This window comes from Ctenopharyngodon idella, chromosome 3 (genome assembly GCF_019924925.1).
Source record: "Ctenopharyngodon idella isolate HZGC_01 chromosome 3, HZGC01, whole genome shotgun sequence".
Lineage (NCBI taxonomy): Eukaryota > Metazoa > Chordata > Actinopteri > Cypriniformes > Xenocyprididae > Ctenopharyngodon > Ctenopharyngodon idella.
In genome coordinates this window covers 15,444,848-15,464,308 of record NC_067222.1, presented here as the reverse complement: position 1 = coordinate 15,464,308, position 19,461 = coordinate 15,444,848, and the positions used below count along the sequence as shown (strand labels likewise).

General features: G+C 36.1%; 1 protein-coding gene across 1 annotated transcript in view; it reads right to left on the bottom strand.

Moving 5' to 3' along the window:
• The window catches only part of LOC127510237 (macrophage mannose receptor 1-like), a 144,660-nt gene that overhangs the window by 86,184 nt on the left and 39,015 nt on the right, over positions 1 to 19,461 (bottom strand). The gene's annotated exons all lie outside the window — the stretch shown is intronic.

Genomic DNA, 19,461 nt, shown 5'->3' with positions numbered 1-19,461 from the left:
CATTTGAAGTGGATCAAAAAAGTTAATCAAAGTTGTCCTAAGAACTAAGCTGTCCTAAGAAGAAGGTTTTAGGACTATGATGAAAGTTTTTGATCCACTATAGCTTGTACTTGACCCTCTTCTGTTATACATTTATACATTTAATCATTTAGCAGACGCTTTTATCCAAAGCGACTTACAAGTGAGGAATACAACAAGCGAGTCATCATGAAGAGTCAATAAACACAAGAAGTGCTCACCATACAAGTTTCAGACATTGCTCAGAGTAGGATAAGCTAGAATAGGGAGGGATTAAAGGAAATGAAAGAATAGTTGTTGTTTTTTAAGATGAGGTTAAGTGCTCATGAAAGAGATGAGTCTTTCGAATATTCACTGTAAAAAAAAATGACCATGATTTTTAAAGTAAAATACTGTAAAAATGTTATGGGGAAAAACAGTTAATTGGTTCACAGAAAGTTTCTGTACTATATACGGTGAATAACTGTAATAGATCGAACAGTACAATTAATGTAATTTTTTAAAATGTCATGTGTGTTACCATGATGGTGTTCAGTGTTTGTGTGAATGACACTGTGTGCACCCTCTATATATTGGTATTATCCTTCTCAGCTTGTGATGAGCTTTGATTCATCATGTGACTCTCATCACCACTGTGTTATTGGTGGTTGTCAGTGTATTACAAAGGTACAAAACAGATATTAGTACTTCAGTAGGTTAGTAAATTAACATTGTATCAGTTAATGATATACATTTATTTTTTTACTGTAAATTTAACATATTTTTTTTACAGTGTGTAAAAACCTAAAACGTTGCTTTCGTATTTTTTGCGGTAAAGTTCTGGCAACCACAGCTGCCGTTTTTTTTACCATAAAATTTATGGGGATTTTTTTTTACAGTGTTGCCAGGGATTCTGCATTCCGGATAAAGGCGGGGAGATCGTTCCACCAGCAAGGAACAGTGAACAAAAAAGAGGCGTGACGTGGGCCCTTTTGGGCTCCTTAAAGACAAGACGTGCTGCAGCGTTCTGAATCATTTGTAGAGGTTTGATTGCGTATGATGGCAGTCCAGCCAGAAGAACATTGCAGTAATCAAGCCTAGAAATGACCAGGACCTGGACGAGGAGTTGTGTTGCATGTTCTGTTAGACTGGCTGAGCCAGTCCGTTTTGTTGCCAGCGACACAGCCAATAACGTGTGTATGGAGACCCGCACATGATAATTCACTAAATCGTGTGCACAATGTTCCCTCGTTTGAATGATTAACAGATTTACAACACACATACTATAGAAAATTGTCATGTTTAATAGCATTTTATTATGAAAATTAATTTTTGCATTGAAGAAAAGTACATTTTTGTTATGTTGTCAATAATAGTTCTAAGAAAGAAAATCAGAATTGGCAAAAATTAGCATTGGCAGGTCACACGGCCAAGATAATTGCAATCTGTGCATCTAATTAATCCATAAATCTGCTTCTCAATCAAACCTAAGAAATACAAAACTCTGGAAAAAATGTAGCAAATTCTGGTTCGAATCTGTCTTTTTGACGAGCTCGCATTTATTTTCAATAAAAATGAAAATAATGCTCTAAAAGTGGAAATAAATTGTGAACGAGTGTTTAATAATATTAAAAGTATTTATTGGGTAGGGTTTGGAGAAGGTGTTGGGTGGGTTTTTATTCTCCCAATAAGGCAGTGTGCATTTTTAATAAATATAATCATGTACACTCAATGACATTACTGCATCCAGTTAATGTACAAAAATACTGAGGTGCAAATCTGCCAATATAAAGTATAGATAGCATCTAATTACTATTTACTCTTATTGCAAAGAACTGATGCTTTTACATGGTGTAAATAGAATATATCGCTATTTTCACCTAGTGTAAATAGCATATCGCTAAGAAAATGCCACTATTGTCACTTAGTGTAAATAGAATATATCTGTTGCTAAGAAAATATGTGTAAACACTGTAAATAGCATCTATTGTTATTTGCACTTAGTGCAAATAGCCGCTGCCCAAAAATAATCACTTTTCAAAATGACTTAATCACGTTCTGGGCTGATCTGCTTGCATGATCGATGAGGTGTATCCTCCAACATTAGCTACTGTCTAATGCATTAAAACACGTTAAGCACTTCCGCATTAAGCATTTAAGAATCATTAATTTGCAGAAAAACATAAAACATACATTCTGAATAACCAAAAGAAAAAGAAAAAAAAAAATCTAAGCTCTATTCTGAGAATGTTCCAACAAAACTAATATTCCCAGCAGGGCTCTGAACCGGTTCAAGGAACGAAAACGAAAACCGGAAACGAACGAAATTTTGACCGGAACGTAACCAGAAACGGAAACGAAATCAAATTTAATGATATATTGAGATGATATAATGTCACCAACCGTCAAGCATTAGGCCTACATTCAAGTGAAAATGAATGTCAAGTATGCTAATATGCAGCTTGTTGTGCGTTTTGAAACCAGCGAAAATTGCAGGATATGTAGAACATGAGTTCACACAACCTCACATCACGCACATGCAGCGCTTCTGTGAACACAGAAAACAGAATAAAACTATAGGCCTACATAACACATATACAATAAAAGGGAATATTTAGGCCTATAGGCTACGCGATATTTCACTATATAATTAGGTTAACAGATTAACAAAACGAAAGTGGTTCATTGTGGTGCACTCCAAAGATCTAGGAAAGGAAACTGCTTGTTTTCGTTATTTAAGTGTCTTTCGTAAATGTATGAGTTATGTCTTGCTTTTACCTGTATGACCATAAATTACGGAGTGCAGTTTACTGTCTTAGAAGGGGAAAAAAAATTCCAGTGGTCGCGCCGGCGCCTCACGCGTGCGCACACAAATTCTTGCATTGCTTACTTGATATCGCAGCCTGTTAAATAATTAAAATAAAATACAATCAACCAAACAAACATATAAAACGCTACACTGCTCAATTCAAGTCTGTAACACAATCTGCCGTTTACCACCCGTGACCACCGCCTGACTGTGCTGTTATGTGAAGGATGATGTCGATAATGCGAGTGAAGTACAAAGCTTACAGTAAATAATAGTTTAGCATTCGTCTTGAAAATAGAAACCGTGCCGAATGTGAAAGGTAGGCTTCAGATTCACTTTAAATTAATTCGTTTAGCATCTTATTTAGTTTTATTTCTAATAAATAAACCTGTTTCTCGCCTTGAATGTAGGCTAGCAATAGAAGCTGGAATGACGTTAAAAAATAAAAGAGATTTTTTTTTAAAAAAAACATTTGTACAAAACAAAATTTGTAAACATTTTATTTTATTTACCGATAAATTACATTATTTCTGAATGTAATAATAAAATGCGATGTATACGCGACATATCTTTTTTCCTCTCAGGAATAGCGTCGGTATTTTTAACCATGCAGCAAACATTTTAAAATATCTTGAAAAATACTTTATAAACCGATTTGAACAGAATCTTGTTATAAAAGATAATTGTAGGCCTATTGGCTAAGACGGCAAATACTCTCTTTGCTTTTTAATAAATAAAATGCTGTACGTATTAATAATAATAATAATAATAATAGCTAATAAGTAGGCTACATGCAAAAAAAAAAAAAAAGTAAAAATAACGTTATTAACCGTTATTTTTTCTAAACAAACCGGTTTCGGTGCGTTAATAATACAGAAGGAACGCTGGAACAGAAACGTTAAAATACCGATTCTGCTCGGAGTGAAACGATTAAAAATTTTTTTTTCGTTTTTAAGCCCTGATTCCCAGAAAGTCCTATGAATCAAAAATGATTAAATGGGTTTTAGTCGGCTAAAAGTGAAATAAATGTAAATGTAAAAAAAAGTCAAACCTCAGGAAATTTGTGTTCCGAACAGCAAACTGAGTGTTTCTGCTGGATAGTATATAAGAGATGTGTCTTGTTTTCCTGAATTCTTTTGATGTGTTCTTTTTCCACTACATTGTGGGCTTAAATAAGTGTACTCATGTTACATAAGATGCACATCAGCCAATCAGAAAGGATCTCAGAAAAAAGACCACAGAAGGAATTACCACAATTGTTCAAAGTCATTTATTTCATCATCTTTCAGCTGTCTGCTTTAATTAATCATCTAATGATTTGCAAAGGTATCATTATGTAATGATTTTACTTGTTGGGGCAAATGACCATTAACTAATTGTTAATATAAAATATAATAATATTATATGCCGGTCTTGTTTGGCCATGTTGATTCTCAGTTAATATCAGCAGAAAACAAGTTAGAAAGCTGATTCTGATCATGCAAGTGTGAATCTTTTACTCCAGATTCATGCATTAAACACAAAGACATCATTCAGTTATTTCTCATTTTGAGTCACACTAAACAAGCCATTGATCAGGACATGGACAGTCTCTTTAACAAATAAAGATCTGAAGGTAAATGTGGCTTGAACCAATTGCAAACATGACATGCAGTTTTTAACACCTCCAGGAGATTTTGATAACATGATAATTAAACTTTTATGGTATTCTTAGTTGACTGTGGAATGACACTTACAACGTCAATATGCAAAGGTGTTGCTATAAAACAGCCCCACTTCATGTTTAGTACATGCCCTTGCTAGTAATTTCATTTGAGGGTTTTCATGAGGACAGTCTTGAAACTTTAGTAAAAATGATAAATGGCAAGTGAATCAGATTAAAACTGCACAAAGTTCAAAAGAAGAGGTGCAAATGATCAGATTTCAGATTCATTTGTGGTTCCATAAAGTAAATGTTCACATGAATGTCGGCCACTGAAATAATGCTGATGCATAAAGTTCATCTAAATTGTATTTCTCATCTGATGAGGCTACAAACTGAGGTCTCAGAAGAAGGTACAAAAGCTGTCAATGAAGCAGCTGCGGCACCATTTAAGCACTAATATTTAGGCTACCTTCAACTCTCTAAAATTTGCTGGGTTATTTTTTTTACTCATGTTCTGTCTTCTTCTAGCACTCTTGCTCTTATTCAGTGTAGTCTTCATCTATCTCATCTCCACTGATGGTTTCAACACATTCTCTTCAGCCCCTGTATCCTCTTGATAAGCTCTGTGGTTGGTTACAAAACATTAAGTTCAGGAACTTTCACAACTTTTGCTCATCTCATGCTGTTCTACAAAAAAGAGGAAGTCAAATACATTTGTTTCTACATTAACACCATTTTAAGGATTGCAAGTACTTTCCAAGCAGCATTCAAGCATCTTTATATGGCTTTAACTTAAAAGGAAGCAAATAACATTTCTTTGCAACATGTAAATAGCAATATTAATATCAATATCAAAAACACTCATCAGCCATAGAAAAAAATGTTCTGAAAATTATTCCAACAATATCGTTTCTTTGTGTCTTTATCGTTATAGTTGTGGCGTGAACTCTGCTATACTTTAATGGAATGATTTTTAAAATCTTTATTGTTATCTTTATAGTTATCGTTCATGGTGTGAACGGGCCTTAATACTGTTATTTCTCACAATGTGACATGGATAAAACATCAATAACATAAAAACAAACACTAATGACACTCATCTTTATCAACCACTACAGCTAAATAACTATAGCAGCATAATATATTCATATGAATCTAAATATAGTTTGATTTTCTAATGATTACATTCACTGTGATAAAGTAATTTGATCATTAACATGTTACAGTTTTTATATGTGCAGAAACTGACAATGATTATAAAACTTTCAAAAATAAAAAGCACTGAAGCTTTTGTGTTTCCAGTGTCAAACTGTATTCATATCTATATTAATATGAACAGATTTAAAATGTATCACATGGTTCAATATAGGCTCAATGTAAAGTATTCAGCAGTATCTGTTCCAGTGTATTTTATCTATGTAAAGTAATTAACAGATTTGATCTGTCAAAGATGTCAAAGAGTAGAAATAAAATGGCAGCAGCAACACTTGAGATCGGTTCCTATCAATTCCCCTCACAGATCTCAAACTTTGACTTTTGACTTCACAATCAGTAACAGTTTTCACTCCAATCATTGAAACAATCACACAAACACACAAAAGCACACAAAATCACTCAGGTCTGAAATAATTCCACTAGGATCTGGCTGCAAACATGCACAATTGACTCTCAGACATTAAGTCTCATCTTCACGCATGCGCAGTAGCCTACAGACATGCAGTCACACATTTATGCATGTGCACCTCCAGATGGCATCATGCGTTAACAATGCTAACAGCTGAAATAGACTTCATGCAAGAGATTAGTGAGCAACTTATATAAACTGTCTTAAGTTTTTCATATTCACTGTTAAACCTTGCTGTAAAAAACTGCCAAATTCTGACAATAACATACCATTTTCCATTAAAACAGTAATATACCATAGCAAACAATGCATTCTGGGTAATATTTGTCATTTTCGAGCAAGTAGCCTCCAGGAATATACTGTAAATTAACAGAGCTCAAAGTTATCCCTCAGAGGCTGTGTCCCAAAACACACCTTATACTCTCTAATGAGAGCCATTTCAGTACTATGATATGGTCTAAATCCTGACTGGAAATCCTTGCAGATATCCTATTTCTTTCTAAAAAAACAAAAAAACAAAGGACCATAGTTGTGAGGATATTGCCTTTTCAGTAGACGGTTGCATGATTATAATTTTCTCTCATATTATCAATCTTGCAAGTAAAGTTCATAAAGTCATTACAGCTGTGCTGTTTTGAAACATCTGGGGTTAATTATTAAGCTTTATTTCTCATTATTTTAGCCACTGTATCAAATAAATTCCTAGGGTTGTGTTTGTTTTCTTCTAAGAGGGTCGAAAAATAAGCAGATCTAGCAGTTTTTATGGCCTTTCTGTAAGCAATAGTCATGTCTTTCTACAAAATGTAAAAAACCTTTTGTTTTCTTCCAGCTGCACTCCATTTTTCTGGCTGCTCTCTTGAGGGGCTAGTTGTGCCACAGTGTTGGACTATTTTATTTTCTTTAAGTGCAAAGGAGCAACTGTGTCTAAAGTGCTGGAAAGGAGAGAGTCAATAGTTTCTCTTGCAAAATCGAGGTCTTCTAAGCTGTCTGGTATGCTGAGGAGATGAAACTGATCAGGAAGATTATTATAAAGCAGTATTTAGCGGTAGAAGTGATAGTCCTACTATATTTGTAACAGGGACTAGGATTTGCAGCCTTGGCTAAATGTAGTATACACAAGACTAGATAATTATATGAGACAGGGGCGGACTGGCCATCGGGAGTACCGGGAGTTTTCCCAGTGGGCCGCTGGATAATATGGCCTGGCCCGTTGCAAAGTAAATATTTATGAAGAATGAAGTATAGTAAATTTACGTAGTCTATATCCTTCCGTCGGCCCAGACAATCATTCGCGCGGGCGCAGCCCACTTGATGCAAAAACTCTAAGTGCTCGTCAATTTCAAAATGTTTGAGATATCCAATCAAATCAAAGGAGGCGGGATTTACTCTCCGAAGAAACCAAGCAGCGCTGCACTTTTTAATGCTTGAAGAATGCGAGCCGAGGTAAGATAAGCAGCTGAACATGACGAGACAATATACAGCAATATTTGCCTACTGTTTACGATTTAAAAAAAAAAAAATGCTAACTACTTGATGCTAACTACTGCTAACTACTTCTGGCCTTTTTGAATTTTTCAAATTTTAATGCCATTTACGTTATTCATCACACACACAAAGAAACATTAGACTAATGTAGCAGTTTTCAGCATATCAGATAAGAGTGAATGTTTGTGTAGCCTATCTGTGGTCAGGATTTCTTCAGTAATTTCACAATCATTTGAAAATGATTCATAAAACTCAAAATATCATTCTCAATCTTACACTAAAACATGTAAAACCGGCAACTTTCATATTCAAGTAGCCTATGCCATGTTAGGAAAATATAATTTGTTAGTTAGTTTACATGCATTATTTTACACACTGGCGATCAAAAGTTTGAATTAAGACTTAATGTTTTTGAAAGAGGAAGGCTGAATTTATTTGATCAAAAATACAGTAAAAAAAAAATATTATAAAATATTAATAAAATTTAAAATAGATGTTTTCTATGTGAATTTATTGTAAAATATAATTTATTCCTGTGATCACAACTGAGTTTTCAGCATCATTACTCCAGTCTTCAGTCATGTGATCCTTCAGAAATCATTCTAATATGCTGTATTTTTACACTCTTTTCCACAACTGGACCTCTATTCCATAAAATGACAGTTGTCAAACCCCTGAAAGGACAAATACTAGAAAGGCACCATGAATCAGTCCAAATTCTGCACTACATTCTAAGTCTTCTAGATCATACCAGAGCATTGTTATATATGGACTGATATTAAACTTCCCTGTATGGAAAAGAGATTTGAAATTTTTTCAAAATGATTTACTATTTGTCATGTGCACCAAGACAAATTATAACGTAAAGAAGTATGCCAGTCATTCATTAATGTTAATGATAAGCATTTCAATAATAAAAAAAAAAAAATAGCATTTATAGCATATCTGTACAAATAGCATTTATATTTTTATTTTAGTAAGTGGTGTAAAAAAAATTGGTAGGTTTTATGGTGAGGTGTTGCGGACTGTGTGATGGGCCGCTTTGTGCCGGAAAGTCCAGGGCCACTTTTTTGCCCCAGTCCACCTCTGACCTGAGATTTCATCGATCTGCTGCAGAATTTCAACGGCATCAATGTCGATTCCATGTGACAATATTAGATCTAAAGTATGATTATGACAATGAGTGGGTCCTGACACGTGTTGTCTAACTCCAATAGAGTTTATAATGTCTGAAAATGCCAATCCCAGTGAATGTTTTTCATTATCTACATGGATGTTAAAATCACCAACAATTACAACTTTATCTGCAGCCAGTACTAACTTGGATAGAAAATCAGCAAATTCTTTGATAAAGTCTGTATGGTGTCCTGATGGCCTGTCTACAGTAGCAAGCACAAATGTCAAATGGGACTTATCACTTACACTAGATAGTGTTACATAAAGCAGTGGTTCCCAACCACTTTCCTGGAGGCCCCTCAACAGTGCACATTTTGCAAGTCTCCTTTGTCTGACACACCCATTTCAGGTCTTGAAGTCGCTATAATGAGCTGATGACCTGAATCAGGTGTGTTTAATTGAGGAAACATGCAAAATGTGCAGTACTGGGGGGTCTCTGGGAATGTGGTTGGGAACCACTGACATAAAGCACCATCACTTCAAAAGAATTATATTTGAAACTAGACTTTTGAGTAATACTGAAGATATTACTATAAATTACAGAAACACCGTGTTTGTAACACTAATATTGGGGTTTGGACTTATTTAAAGTAATGTAATCGTCTGGTTTTAGCCAGGTTTCTGCCAAACAGCACATCTAGGTTACAATCTATAATCATATAATTTACAAAGAGTGATTTTGAAGAAAGGGATCGTATATTCAGCAACCCGAATTTTATCATTTGTTCCTCTGTATTACAGTGCATGCATAATAATTATGCAAGTTGATATTTTTACAAGCACATTTTACCAATTCCAAACCACATTAATCTTAATAACTACTATTAATTTTGTATTTAATCATTTATAAGTGATATATAATTGTTAAGGAAAGCTAGAAGTAAAAAAACGCCTTATATTCAGGTGTGCATAATTATTAAGTAGGTTTAATTTTACAGGTAAAATGGGCCATAAAAAGAGATTCAACTCATACTGAAATGTCAAAAATTATTAAATGCTCATGAGAAGGACGCAATACTAATGCAATACTAGAAATTGCTAAATTAAGGTGTGACCAATGGACAGCAACAGTGAAAAAAAACTGCTACACATCGCTTATCTTTATTCCAGCTGTTCTCTTTTTGCTGGTTGTGTAATGCTGTGGTGAAATGAGTAATCATTACAGTTTATTTAGTAAAGAATGTGTGTTGTTTAAATTTCATAGTAATTGTTCTGGCCTCATGAAGGCTCATGGTGTGAATGAACATCAAACTAACTAGAACAAACTCTTTGACATGTATATATGATACTGGATATCAAGGGTGAAACTGTTAATAATGTTGACAGACAGTAATTTCATTCGTCAGTCATGTGTGGGGTGACCTATTATTTATTAAACAAATATTAGTCAGCCAGTAAAACAAAATGTTAATTTTTAAATTCCGTGAGTTTGCGGCTTTCTGTTTAAGACAAGAGAAAGCGAGGGCACATGAAGCACAGTTCATGAAGATAGAAACAAACCCAAGAATTTATAATTTCTGTGAGTTTCTGTCATGTTTTCGCCCACTGCTGTTTCCTTCCACTCCCCACCAGAGGTCTACTGTTCACCATTAAGACTTTCATTGCACATACGCAGTCACTTCACTCTGGACTACATTTCCCACAATTCCCCAGCTAGGCACTAATCACACACTCACACCTGTTTCCCATCAGTGACTCTTTATAAGCTGCACTCAGACACACACACATTGCTGAGTATTGTTTAGCTTTTGATTGGGCCTTGTATTCGACCTTGTCTCCATGTTCCTTGTTCCTTGCCTTGCCTGTGTTTTTGACCCTGGACTGATTCCTTGTTGATGATTATTTGCTGCCTGCCTTGACCTTTGCCTGTTTTTGGACTACTCTTTGCCTTGCTTCCTCTGATCCTGTTTGCTGGTGTTTGACCTCCTGTCTGTTTAACTATGCTCTCTTTTAACAAAGCTTGCATTTTGGATCTACCACCCTGTCGTCTCAATTCCCATTGTTACAGTTTCACATTAACATTATAATGTGCTTTTTTTAATCTAATTGCTAAATTTGATTAAATGCTGCATAAACGAAACTAATTTCAGAGCTCTGTATAGGTCATTATACAAAAACATCTGCAACGTTTTAATTGAAAGGTTAGTTTACATGGTAATAAAAACAATAACCTAAATATAGCTGCAAGCAGCGATGACGGGCCCAAGCCCGGTGGCACCGACACCCCGGTGGCTTCAGGGCAACTGTGCACTGTGGGCAAAAGGCATTTAAAATGGGTAAACATAAAAGGACTATGTCAAAGTCATTTGAATACACCACATTTACTGGGTAGGGGAGGAGGGGGGGTTTGGACAGAGAGAGAGTCTATGTCTGTGTGTGTGTGTGTGTGTGTGTGTGTGTGTGTGTGTGTGTGTGTGTGTGTGAAAAATCCACATTCAAACCAAAATATCTGACTTCCTGTTGGTCGGAGCTAATGACTGTAAATTAAATATGTGCCGATTCAGGCTGCGGCCCCTTTAAATTCTCATGCTCCCCGCCCCCGAGCTCTCGACTGCCTTAAACAGCATAAACAAAGTTCACACAGCTAATATAACCCTCAAAATGGATCTTTACAAAGTGTTCGTCATGCAGCATGTCTAATCGCGTAAGTATGGTATTTATTTGGATGTTTACATTTGATTCTGAATGAGTTTGAGGCTATGCTCCGTGGCTAACGGCTAATGCTACACTGTTGGAGAGATTTATAAAGAATGAAGTTGTGTTTATGAATTATACAGACTGCAAGTGTTTAAAAAAAGAAAATATCGACAGTCTTGTCTCCGTGAATACAGTAAGAAACGATGGTAACTTTAACCATATTTAACAGTACATTAGCAACATGCTAACGAAACATTTAGAAAGAAAATTTACAAATATCACTAAAAATATCATGATATCATGGATCATGTCAGTTATTATTGCTCCATCTGCCATTTTTCGCTGTTGTCCTTGCTTACCTAGTCTGATGATTCAGCTGTGCACATCCAGACGTTAATACTGGCTTGTCGAATGCCTTGAACATGGGCTGGCATATGCAAATATTGGGGCGTACATATTAATGATCCCGACTGTTACATAACAGTCGGTGTTATGTTGAGATTCGTCTGTTCTTCGGAGGTCTTTTAAACAAATGAGATTTACATAAGAAGGAGGAAACAATGGTGTTTGAGACTCACTGTATGTCATTTCCATGTACTGAACTCTTGTTATTTAACTATGCCGAGGTAAATTAAATTTTTAATTCTAGGGCACCTTTAATGAGAAAAATATGTGTACCGAGTTTGGTGACTGTAGGTTAAACTAACCCCCCACTTTTGTCAAAAGATGGCGCTATAGAAGCCCTCCTCCCCGCCTGTTTCTATGGTTTTGCCCATGTCTACTGGTTGACATCTCTGACGTTTGTATCGAGTTTCATGCAATTCGAAGCATGCTTAGCGTCTCAAAAGCATCCAAAACGAATATTAAAGTTTGATGTGTTGCCATGGCAACAATGTTTGAGATATCACGATTCTTTTTACAGGTCTATATCTGCTGTGTATTGACATTACACTGATGAAGTTTGAAACAAATCGGGTAAAAAAAAAAAAAGAGCGTGATCTCAAAGCATTTTGAAAGTGACACACTTCCTGCTGCCAATTGGTGGCGCTATAACTTTGACTCACAATAGTCACATCCATGTGATCAGCCTACTATAACGAGCACACAGGTGAAGTTTCATAAAAATCATTCAATATATGCAGACATTATAACACATTTCCTGCTTCCCTTTTCTCGCCATAAATCCGTTGCCTCGCCACAGCCAAACCATTCGAGATATCAAAAATCCGCTTGCAATTTAGCATTCTCAATCCTTCAAGCTGACCTGATGGTGGTGATTGGATTAATCGCCTAGGAGGAGTATATCAAATTCCAGAGCATGTGTTTTCCAAACAACCCATAATAGTCGACTTCCTGTTGGGGTGGCGTATAACTTAGAGCATGAAAGTTGTTCGGCCCGATGAGGTCTATGTGTGTACCGAGTTTCATACAAATACGTGCAAGCGTGTTTGATATATGGACCAAGTTTTTAGACACCGTTCAAGGGGGCGCTGTCGAGCCCTCCTACCACGCCCGGGTACCAGCTTCTGCTCAGCCCTGATGGCCGACGATTCCCATGTGTGTGCAAAGTTTCAAGAGTTTTTGAGCATGTTAAGGGCCCCAAAAATGCCTGAATATTCGAAAAAAAATAATTATCCTAAAGAAAACAATGGGGCCTTCGCCTTCGGCTTGGGCCCTGAAAATAACCATTAGGGAACATTCTGTATGAGCTATGTTTATGTTATTTAAAATAACTACCCTGCAACATTCTGGGAACATTATTTTATGGTTGCAAAAATAAAATTTAAAAATAACTATTAGGGAACGTTCTGTATAAAATACGTTTAGGTTATTTAAAAACAACCTTCCTCCAATATTCTGGGAACATTATTTTATTTAATAAAGAACATTCCTAGAACATCATATTTAATTCCCCAAAAAATTAACCAAACAATACTTGGCTTTCATAACCAATAATTATAAAATTGATGACAAACTGATGAGTTCAATAGTCATTTTAATCCCATCAAATCTGCTCGACAACTGCTGTGTCACGATTATGATCTATTTTAATGTCATGAAGATGATTTGTGTTATAAATCACTAGTTTGGTCATGAAACTCTAGATGGAGCAGGCTTGACATGTAATCTGTAAGCAATCACATTACATACATGACACAAGCTGATTGGCTGCTGCTGTTTCCACAGCCAATGAGATGCTTGCTCAATATTTAAATAATTTGGTTCAGTGTTTGCTGTAAGCTGGTTAACGAAAAAAAGATCTCTGAGGTAAAAATCATTGCTTTATTAGCAGGTAATTATACTGGAGGCCAGTGTGAATGTCAGTTCACTTGGGTTTTTATAGGCCTATGCGTGCTTTAATTTGTTATTCTCAACCTGTAAATCTGGTGAGCATCAGCATGTTCTTCAGTATCATGATGAATGAATGAGGAATGAAGAATAAACACCAACCTCTTTGTTCTTCAGTATCACAATGTTTCATTCTGCAGGTTCTGGATCACCGGATCTCTCTGTCCTCTCCTTCCAGATGCTTTCTGGTAGTTCTGACAAAAACAAACACGTTTCATTTCCAACAGACATGATGTGAGATGAATAAGAAATATGTCATAAATATGTGCACCAAGTACAAAGACTAATCACATTTAAAATAAATAAATAAAATGAATGACACTGATCATGTAACTCAAGATCTTCAAATCATGCTAGATAACAATCATCAGGTTTTGTCGAAGCCTCAGCAACACTCAACTTTTCTTAAATTATTTCTGATGATCAAAACAAACTGAAATTAACTAGAGCTACAACAACTACTTGATGAAATAGATTATGAAAATAATCAACAACCAAACAGATTAATCATGTACAGTAGTGGCCAAAAGTGAAGTATTTGCACAATATTTGCTTTAAATTAAACTTATGTTTTATTAAACAATCAAAATATGAGAATATTAAGTCATATTGGGAAGAAGAATAAACTAAAGTATTAAAATGACAAAATTATTTGGCAAGAAAGGCAAACTCCAGCATATTATTAAAAATGTTAAGTCATTATAAGGAGAATTCATCTTATTATGAGATGTTACTGTGAGCCATTATTATGGAAAAGCATCTCATTTTTAAGATACTATTTCAAGTAAATGATGATATCCCAGAAATGGCTGCTGACATCTCGCTCTGAAGAAACCTGATTCTGTGCAGTGATGATCATGAGATTGATCCACAGCATCAAAATCTCAATCACATAAACCACATAAAGATGAACCACTTATCATGATTTCAGATTGTGGTGATGTGGTTTCTCCACTGTATGGATCTTCATGTGTATCTTCAGGTGACTTTTAATAGTGAAACTCTTTCCACACTGATCACACGTGTGCGGCTTCTCTCTGCTGTGGATCCTCTCATGTGTTTTCAGTGTTCCTGACTGACTGAATCTCTTGTCACAGCGTGAACACTTGTAAGGTTTTTCTCCAGTGTGAATCCTCTGGTGCACTTTTAAACTGTTCGATGAAATAAAAATCTTCTCACACTCAAAGCACATGTGAGCTCTCACACCAGTATGTTTTTTCTGATGTACTTTTAAATTACTCCGCACTGAAAAACTCGTTCCACATGTAACAGATGTTATCAATGTATTAATTTCACACAAAATCTCTCCATCTCAGTTATTTTATATTTACATAATTATTTTGTATTTTGGAAATTCTTTTTATATTGATTTCTGTTATTTGAGCTGTTTTCTATGCTTATACATTCATTTTCTTCAGTGTTTGTTGTAATTGTTAAATAATGGTACGTGGCCCCTTTAAGAAATGAGTTCCGGTTGCTTTCCTTCAGTTCGCGGTAAGCGCGGCTGGGGAAAGGTGAGTTCTGCTTAAGCTCTGTCTAAAAAGTTTTAAATGAGTTATTAAATGACAAGAAACTATCTATTTTTGTGTTAAAATTGAAGTCTAAACTTATTGAAAGGTTCTGGAACATGATGTATTCGTTTTGAGTGTTTGTTAACCAAGATCTGTGGCTAAAATTATCTGTTTTGACTGGCAGGTCAATGCCAAAAGGCCACGGATTGACTTTTGATTGAATTTTCCTTTTTATTCTCTCAGGTATGTTTTTTATCCATGTTTCTGTTAATATTGTTGTCTTGAATTCATATAAAATGTTTTATAGTGAGAAAAATATTAATGTTAAATCTAAATATTGTTGATCTGATCATATGCAGTTCATCTGAAAATTGTAATATAACGTGCAGTTCGCGGTAAGCGCAGCTGGGGAAAGGTCAATGCCAAAAGGCCACGGATTGACTTTTGAATGAATTTTCCTTTTTATTCTCTCGAAATAAAAAACATGTGGTCTGAGGAATTTCTGTTCTCCGGTCTCTTAAATAAACATCACAACGCAGAGTGAAGGTGCAGACCGGTCACACACACGCACAGAACACGAATGTGCTTCTCCTTCGTATGAACTCTCAGGTGTGTCTTCAGGTTTGATGCACTGAGAAATGTTTGTCCACATTGATCACATGTGAACGGCTTCTCTCCAGTGTGAACTCTCATGTGAATCTCAAAATTACCTTTGCATGAGAATCTCTTTTCACACTGTTCACACATGTACGGCTTCTCTCTGGTGTGGATTTTCATGTGTTGAATAACAAGTGTTTTTTTGTGTGAAGCTCTTCCCGTACTGATCACATGCGTACGGCTTCTCTCCAGTATGAACTCTCATGTGAGTCACAAGACAGCGTTTGCTTTTGAAACTCTTCCCACAATGATCACATGCGTATCCTTTGAAGCTGCACTGAAACTAATTTTGACCTTCAACCGTTTGGAGTCCATTGAAGTCCAAATGAAATTAAATGATACATGTGAAAAAAATGTATTTACTTACCGCTTGTAGTACAAAATGGGTTCAAGTGTACTGTAAGTGGTATCTAAATACATGTTTTTAAATACAGAGATAGTACATTAAAAGCACATTTTAGTTCATCTTTCATGGTATCTCAAAATAGCACAGTTGAGTACACTTAAATGTTCTTAATATTATCTTAAGTACTAAAGAGGAATTTTTAGCAGGGCTGGACAATTAATCGAAAAGTTATCAAAACCGAAATTCAGAACCTCTAACCAACGTAATTTTCTGATGTCAGTTATTTCGTTTTTTTTTTTTTAATCCTGTTAATGCTTTCCCCTTAAAAACATACTACCATGTGTGTAGTCACGTGACTCCGCCCCGTCCAGTCAGCGGCATGGAAGCAACATGGAGGCAAGTGCCGAGTCAACACACACAGTCGGCGCAGGAGCGGTAATTTTTAGTATATTAACAAATATAGTATATAACATATTACAGAATTAGTGCAAAAAAATAGAGCACTTTAAGTACATTAGGGTACTTTATTCCACCTGGGTGACTTAACATTTAATTTACAGCAGATCTGAAGACATCAGCATGAGAAATGGGGTGAAAACATAAACTATTGGCATGTAATAATTAGTCTTTAGGATATATGTTAATATAAGGCACGATGAAGCACAGCTCAGGTTTGTTTATATTCACCTTATTCCGCCCACTTTTAATACTTCGCTCTTCCGCATTTTATCATCCGACTTCCGCTAAACAGACGCGGCACATCCGGTAGCTAGTTCAGTCGTTAGAAGATTGTTTATAGCTGGCTATTACTTTAGCAAAATGACAAAGTTAATCCCGTAAATGTTTTAAATTGGGAGCACGGAGAAACATCATACGAAGATCAGATGGTCTTATATTGTCCCATCCATCGTCGTTGTTAACATGGGTAGACGATATGAAGAAGTGGCCAGAGGTAACCTATGGGGACATTTTCAACTACTTTGTCCTGTGAGGGTGATTTCGTCTTTTTAAAAGCAAATGTGCACCCCAGCCAGTCGAGCAGTCCAAACCACTCTGCGTGGGTGCTAGTTAGTAACCAGACATCAGTGGAGACTACTGGATGTTCGTGCATCACTGGTTTGAGAAGGTCATGTAGCCACGCAGCCTCAATATTATGGAAGGTAAGACTATCACACACACTATTATTATTATTAACGTTTTGTTAACATAAGTGTGTTATAAATGTATACATTTAAGAATATTAACATGTGTTTGTGACATATACACAGCTGCTGAACTGATGACCATCTGCAGGCTAAGTTTCTTGTCAAATCTCTTACTTGAGTAAGGTAAGTGAATGGTGTCCAGGGTAGGGTTGCACCAGCTGACGGTAAGCTTTCTTAAGAGTAATTTAAGAGTTTTTGCTCTCGGTCAGGATATTCATGAGGTAGTCAGTCAGATCACGGCCAGCCAAGTACAGATTTACTGCTAACAGTCTTTTATTCTGTCACAGCGTGTTGCAAATCAAGTAAGACGCAGGATGTAAGTGCAAGCAGTTTTAAGTTTATTTTAACAAAGAACTCAGGATACATAAAAAAGCAGGAAAGAACAACCTCCTAAACGCAACAATAACAGATAGCTGAACTCAACTAAACACAGGGCTTAAACACACAGTGAACTGAGGATCTAATTAACAAGACACAGCGGGACACACCTGAACTGAAACTCTAATCAAATGAGACACCATGGAAACAAACAGGCAAAGGACAGAATTAACAGTACAAGAAAACCAGTGTAGACTCAAACAATGAACAGAAACACAGAGCCAAAACAAACTCTAAACATTGGATATTTACAGTAGCTTTGTTCATGTCATATTTATAGTCATCAATTTCGTTTATGCGTAGTTTGCAGTGTCGAATTTTAATCAATCACACACATTTCTGATGAGCTTAGGAATTCAATGTCCAATCAGAGGCGTTTTGATTCATCGCAGCGCAAATGCTGGTGTCATGAAGGTTGCACGCGCTTACTGACTGAATTCTGAATCTGAACTCGTGAATTCTCTCTTATCATCATAAACAACAAAATGCAGAAAAGATGTACTTAAGAGATTCATTTTGCTGTATATGTAACCCCTCTACCCAGGTCCTACTTGCCCCGCTCTGCGCGGGCCTCAAACCTGGGTTTCTGGCATGGGAGTCGGACGCTCTAACAAGGAGGGTAAAGGCTGCAACCTCTAGAGTCAGTCGCTAAAGCATCACTTGAGATCAGAGGAGTGAGGTTTACTCGCACAGCGACTACTAGCTGGCCTCAGATACACTCACCCCCCTAAACCTCACTCCCATCTGGGTCACGGCACCAATGTGACAGTGTGTGTTGGATGGAGTAATTTGCAGTGAGATCAGGAGGATGGTCACTCATAGTTTTACTGGGCCTGAGACAAGACTGGAACAAACAGCACCAAAAGGCTGATCAGCATACAGTGCATCGATGTTGCATGAACAGTCAGCAGCACGAGATATGTGGCTCTGCTGATTACACATTTTTACAAAATGATTGTGAACATATAGTGGACAATTCTAAATAAAACATACATTAAATAAAATAAAATATAAAACACTTTCTCTCATTAAATCACATAAATACAGAAACAATGAACTCAAGTGACCAATATTTTACATATTTTGTATAAAAAGAAATAAAGAGAGAAGAATGCAGCCCTAAAATGGCGCAGGTACACACTTCAGCACATGCAAGCGCATAGAGCACATGTGCTAATAGCTAACACTCAAATAGGGCTAATATTATTTTAACACAGAACATGAGAAAACCGAATAAAACACATACCTGGGAAAAACAGCACCAAAAAGGCTGATCAGCATACAGCGCATTGATGTTGCATGAGAAGTCTTAAATGAAATAAACAGAAGTTCGGAGTTCACAAGCAGGCCAGTTAACTAGTTATGGCCGATTTCGAAACACTGCTTCATGAAGCTCTGAAGCTTTATGAATCTTTTGTTTCGAATCAGTGATTTGGAGCGTGTATCAAACTGCCAAAGTCACATGATTTCAGTAAGTTTCGGAAAACAGTCCGAAATTTCAATGGTTCACCATGGGGCCCCTACCCATTCTGCACCAAACAAACAAGTCAACCTAGCAATTCAAAATCTTTGTCTGCAATTTAATAATGACCTATTACATTTGCAGTTGCTTTTGACCACTAGGTATCAGTATTTAGTCAGA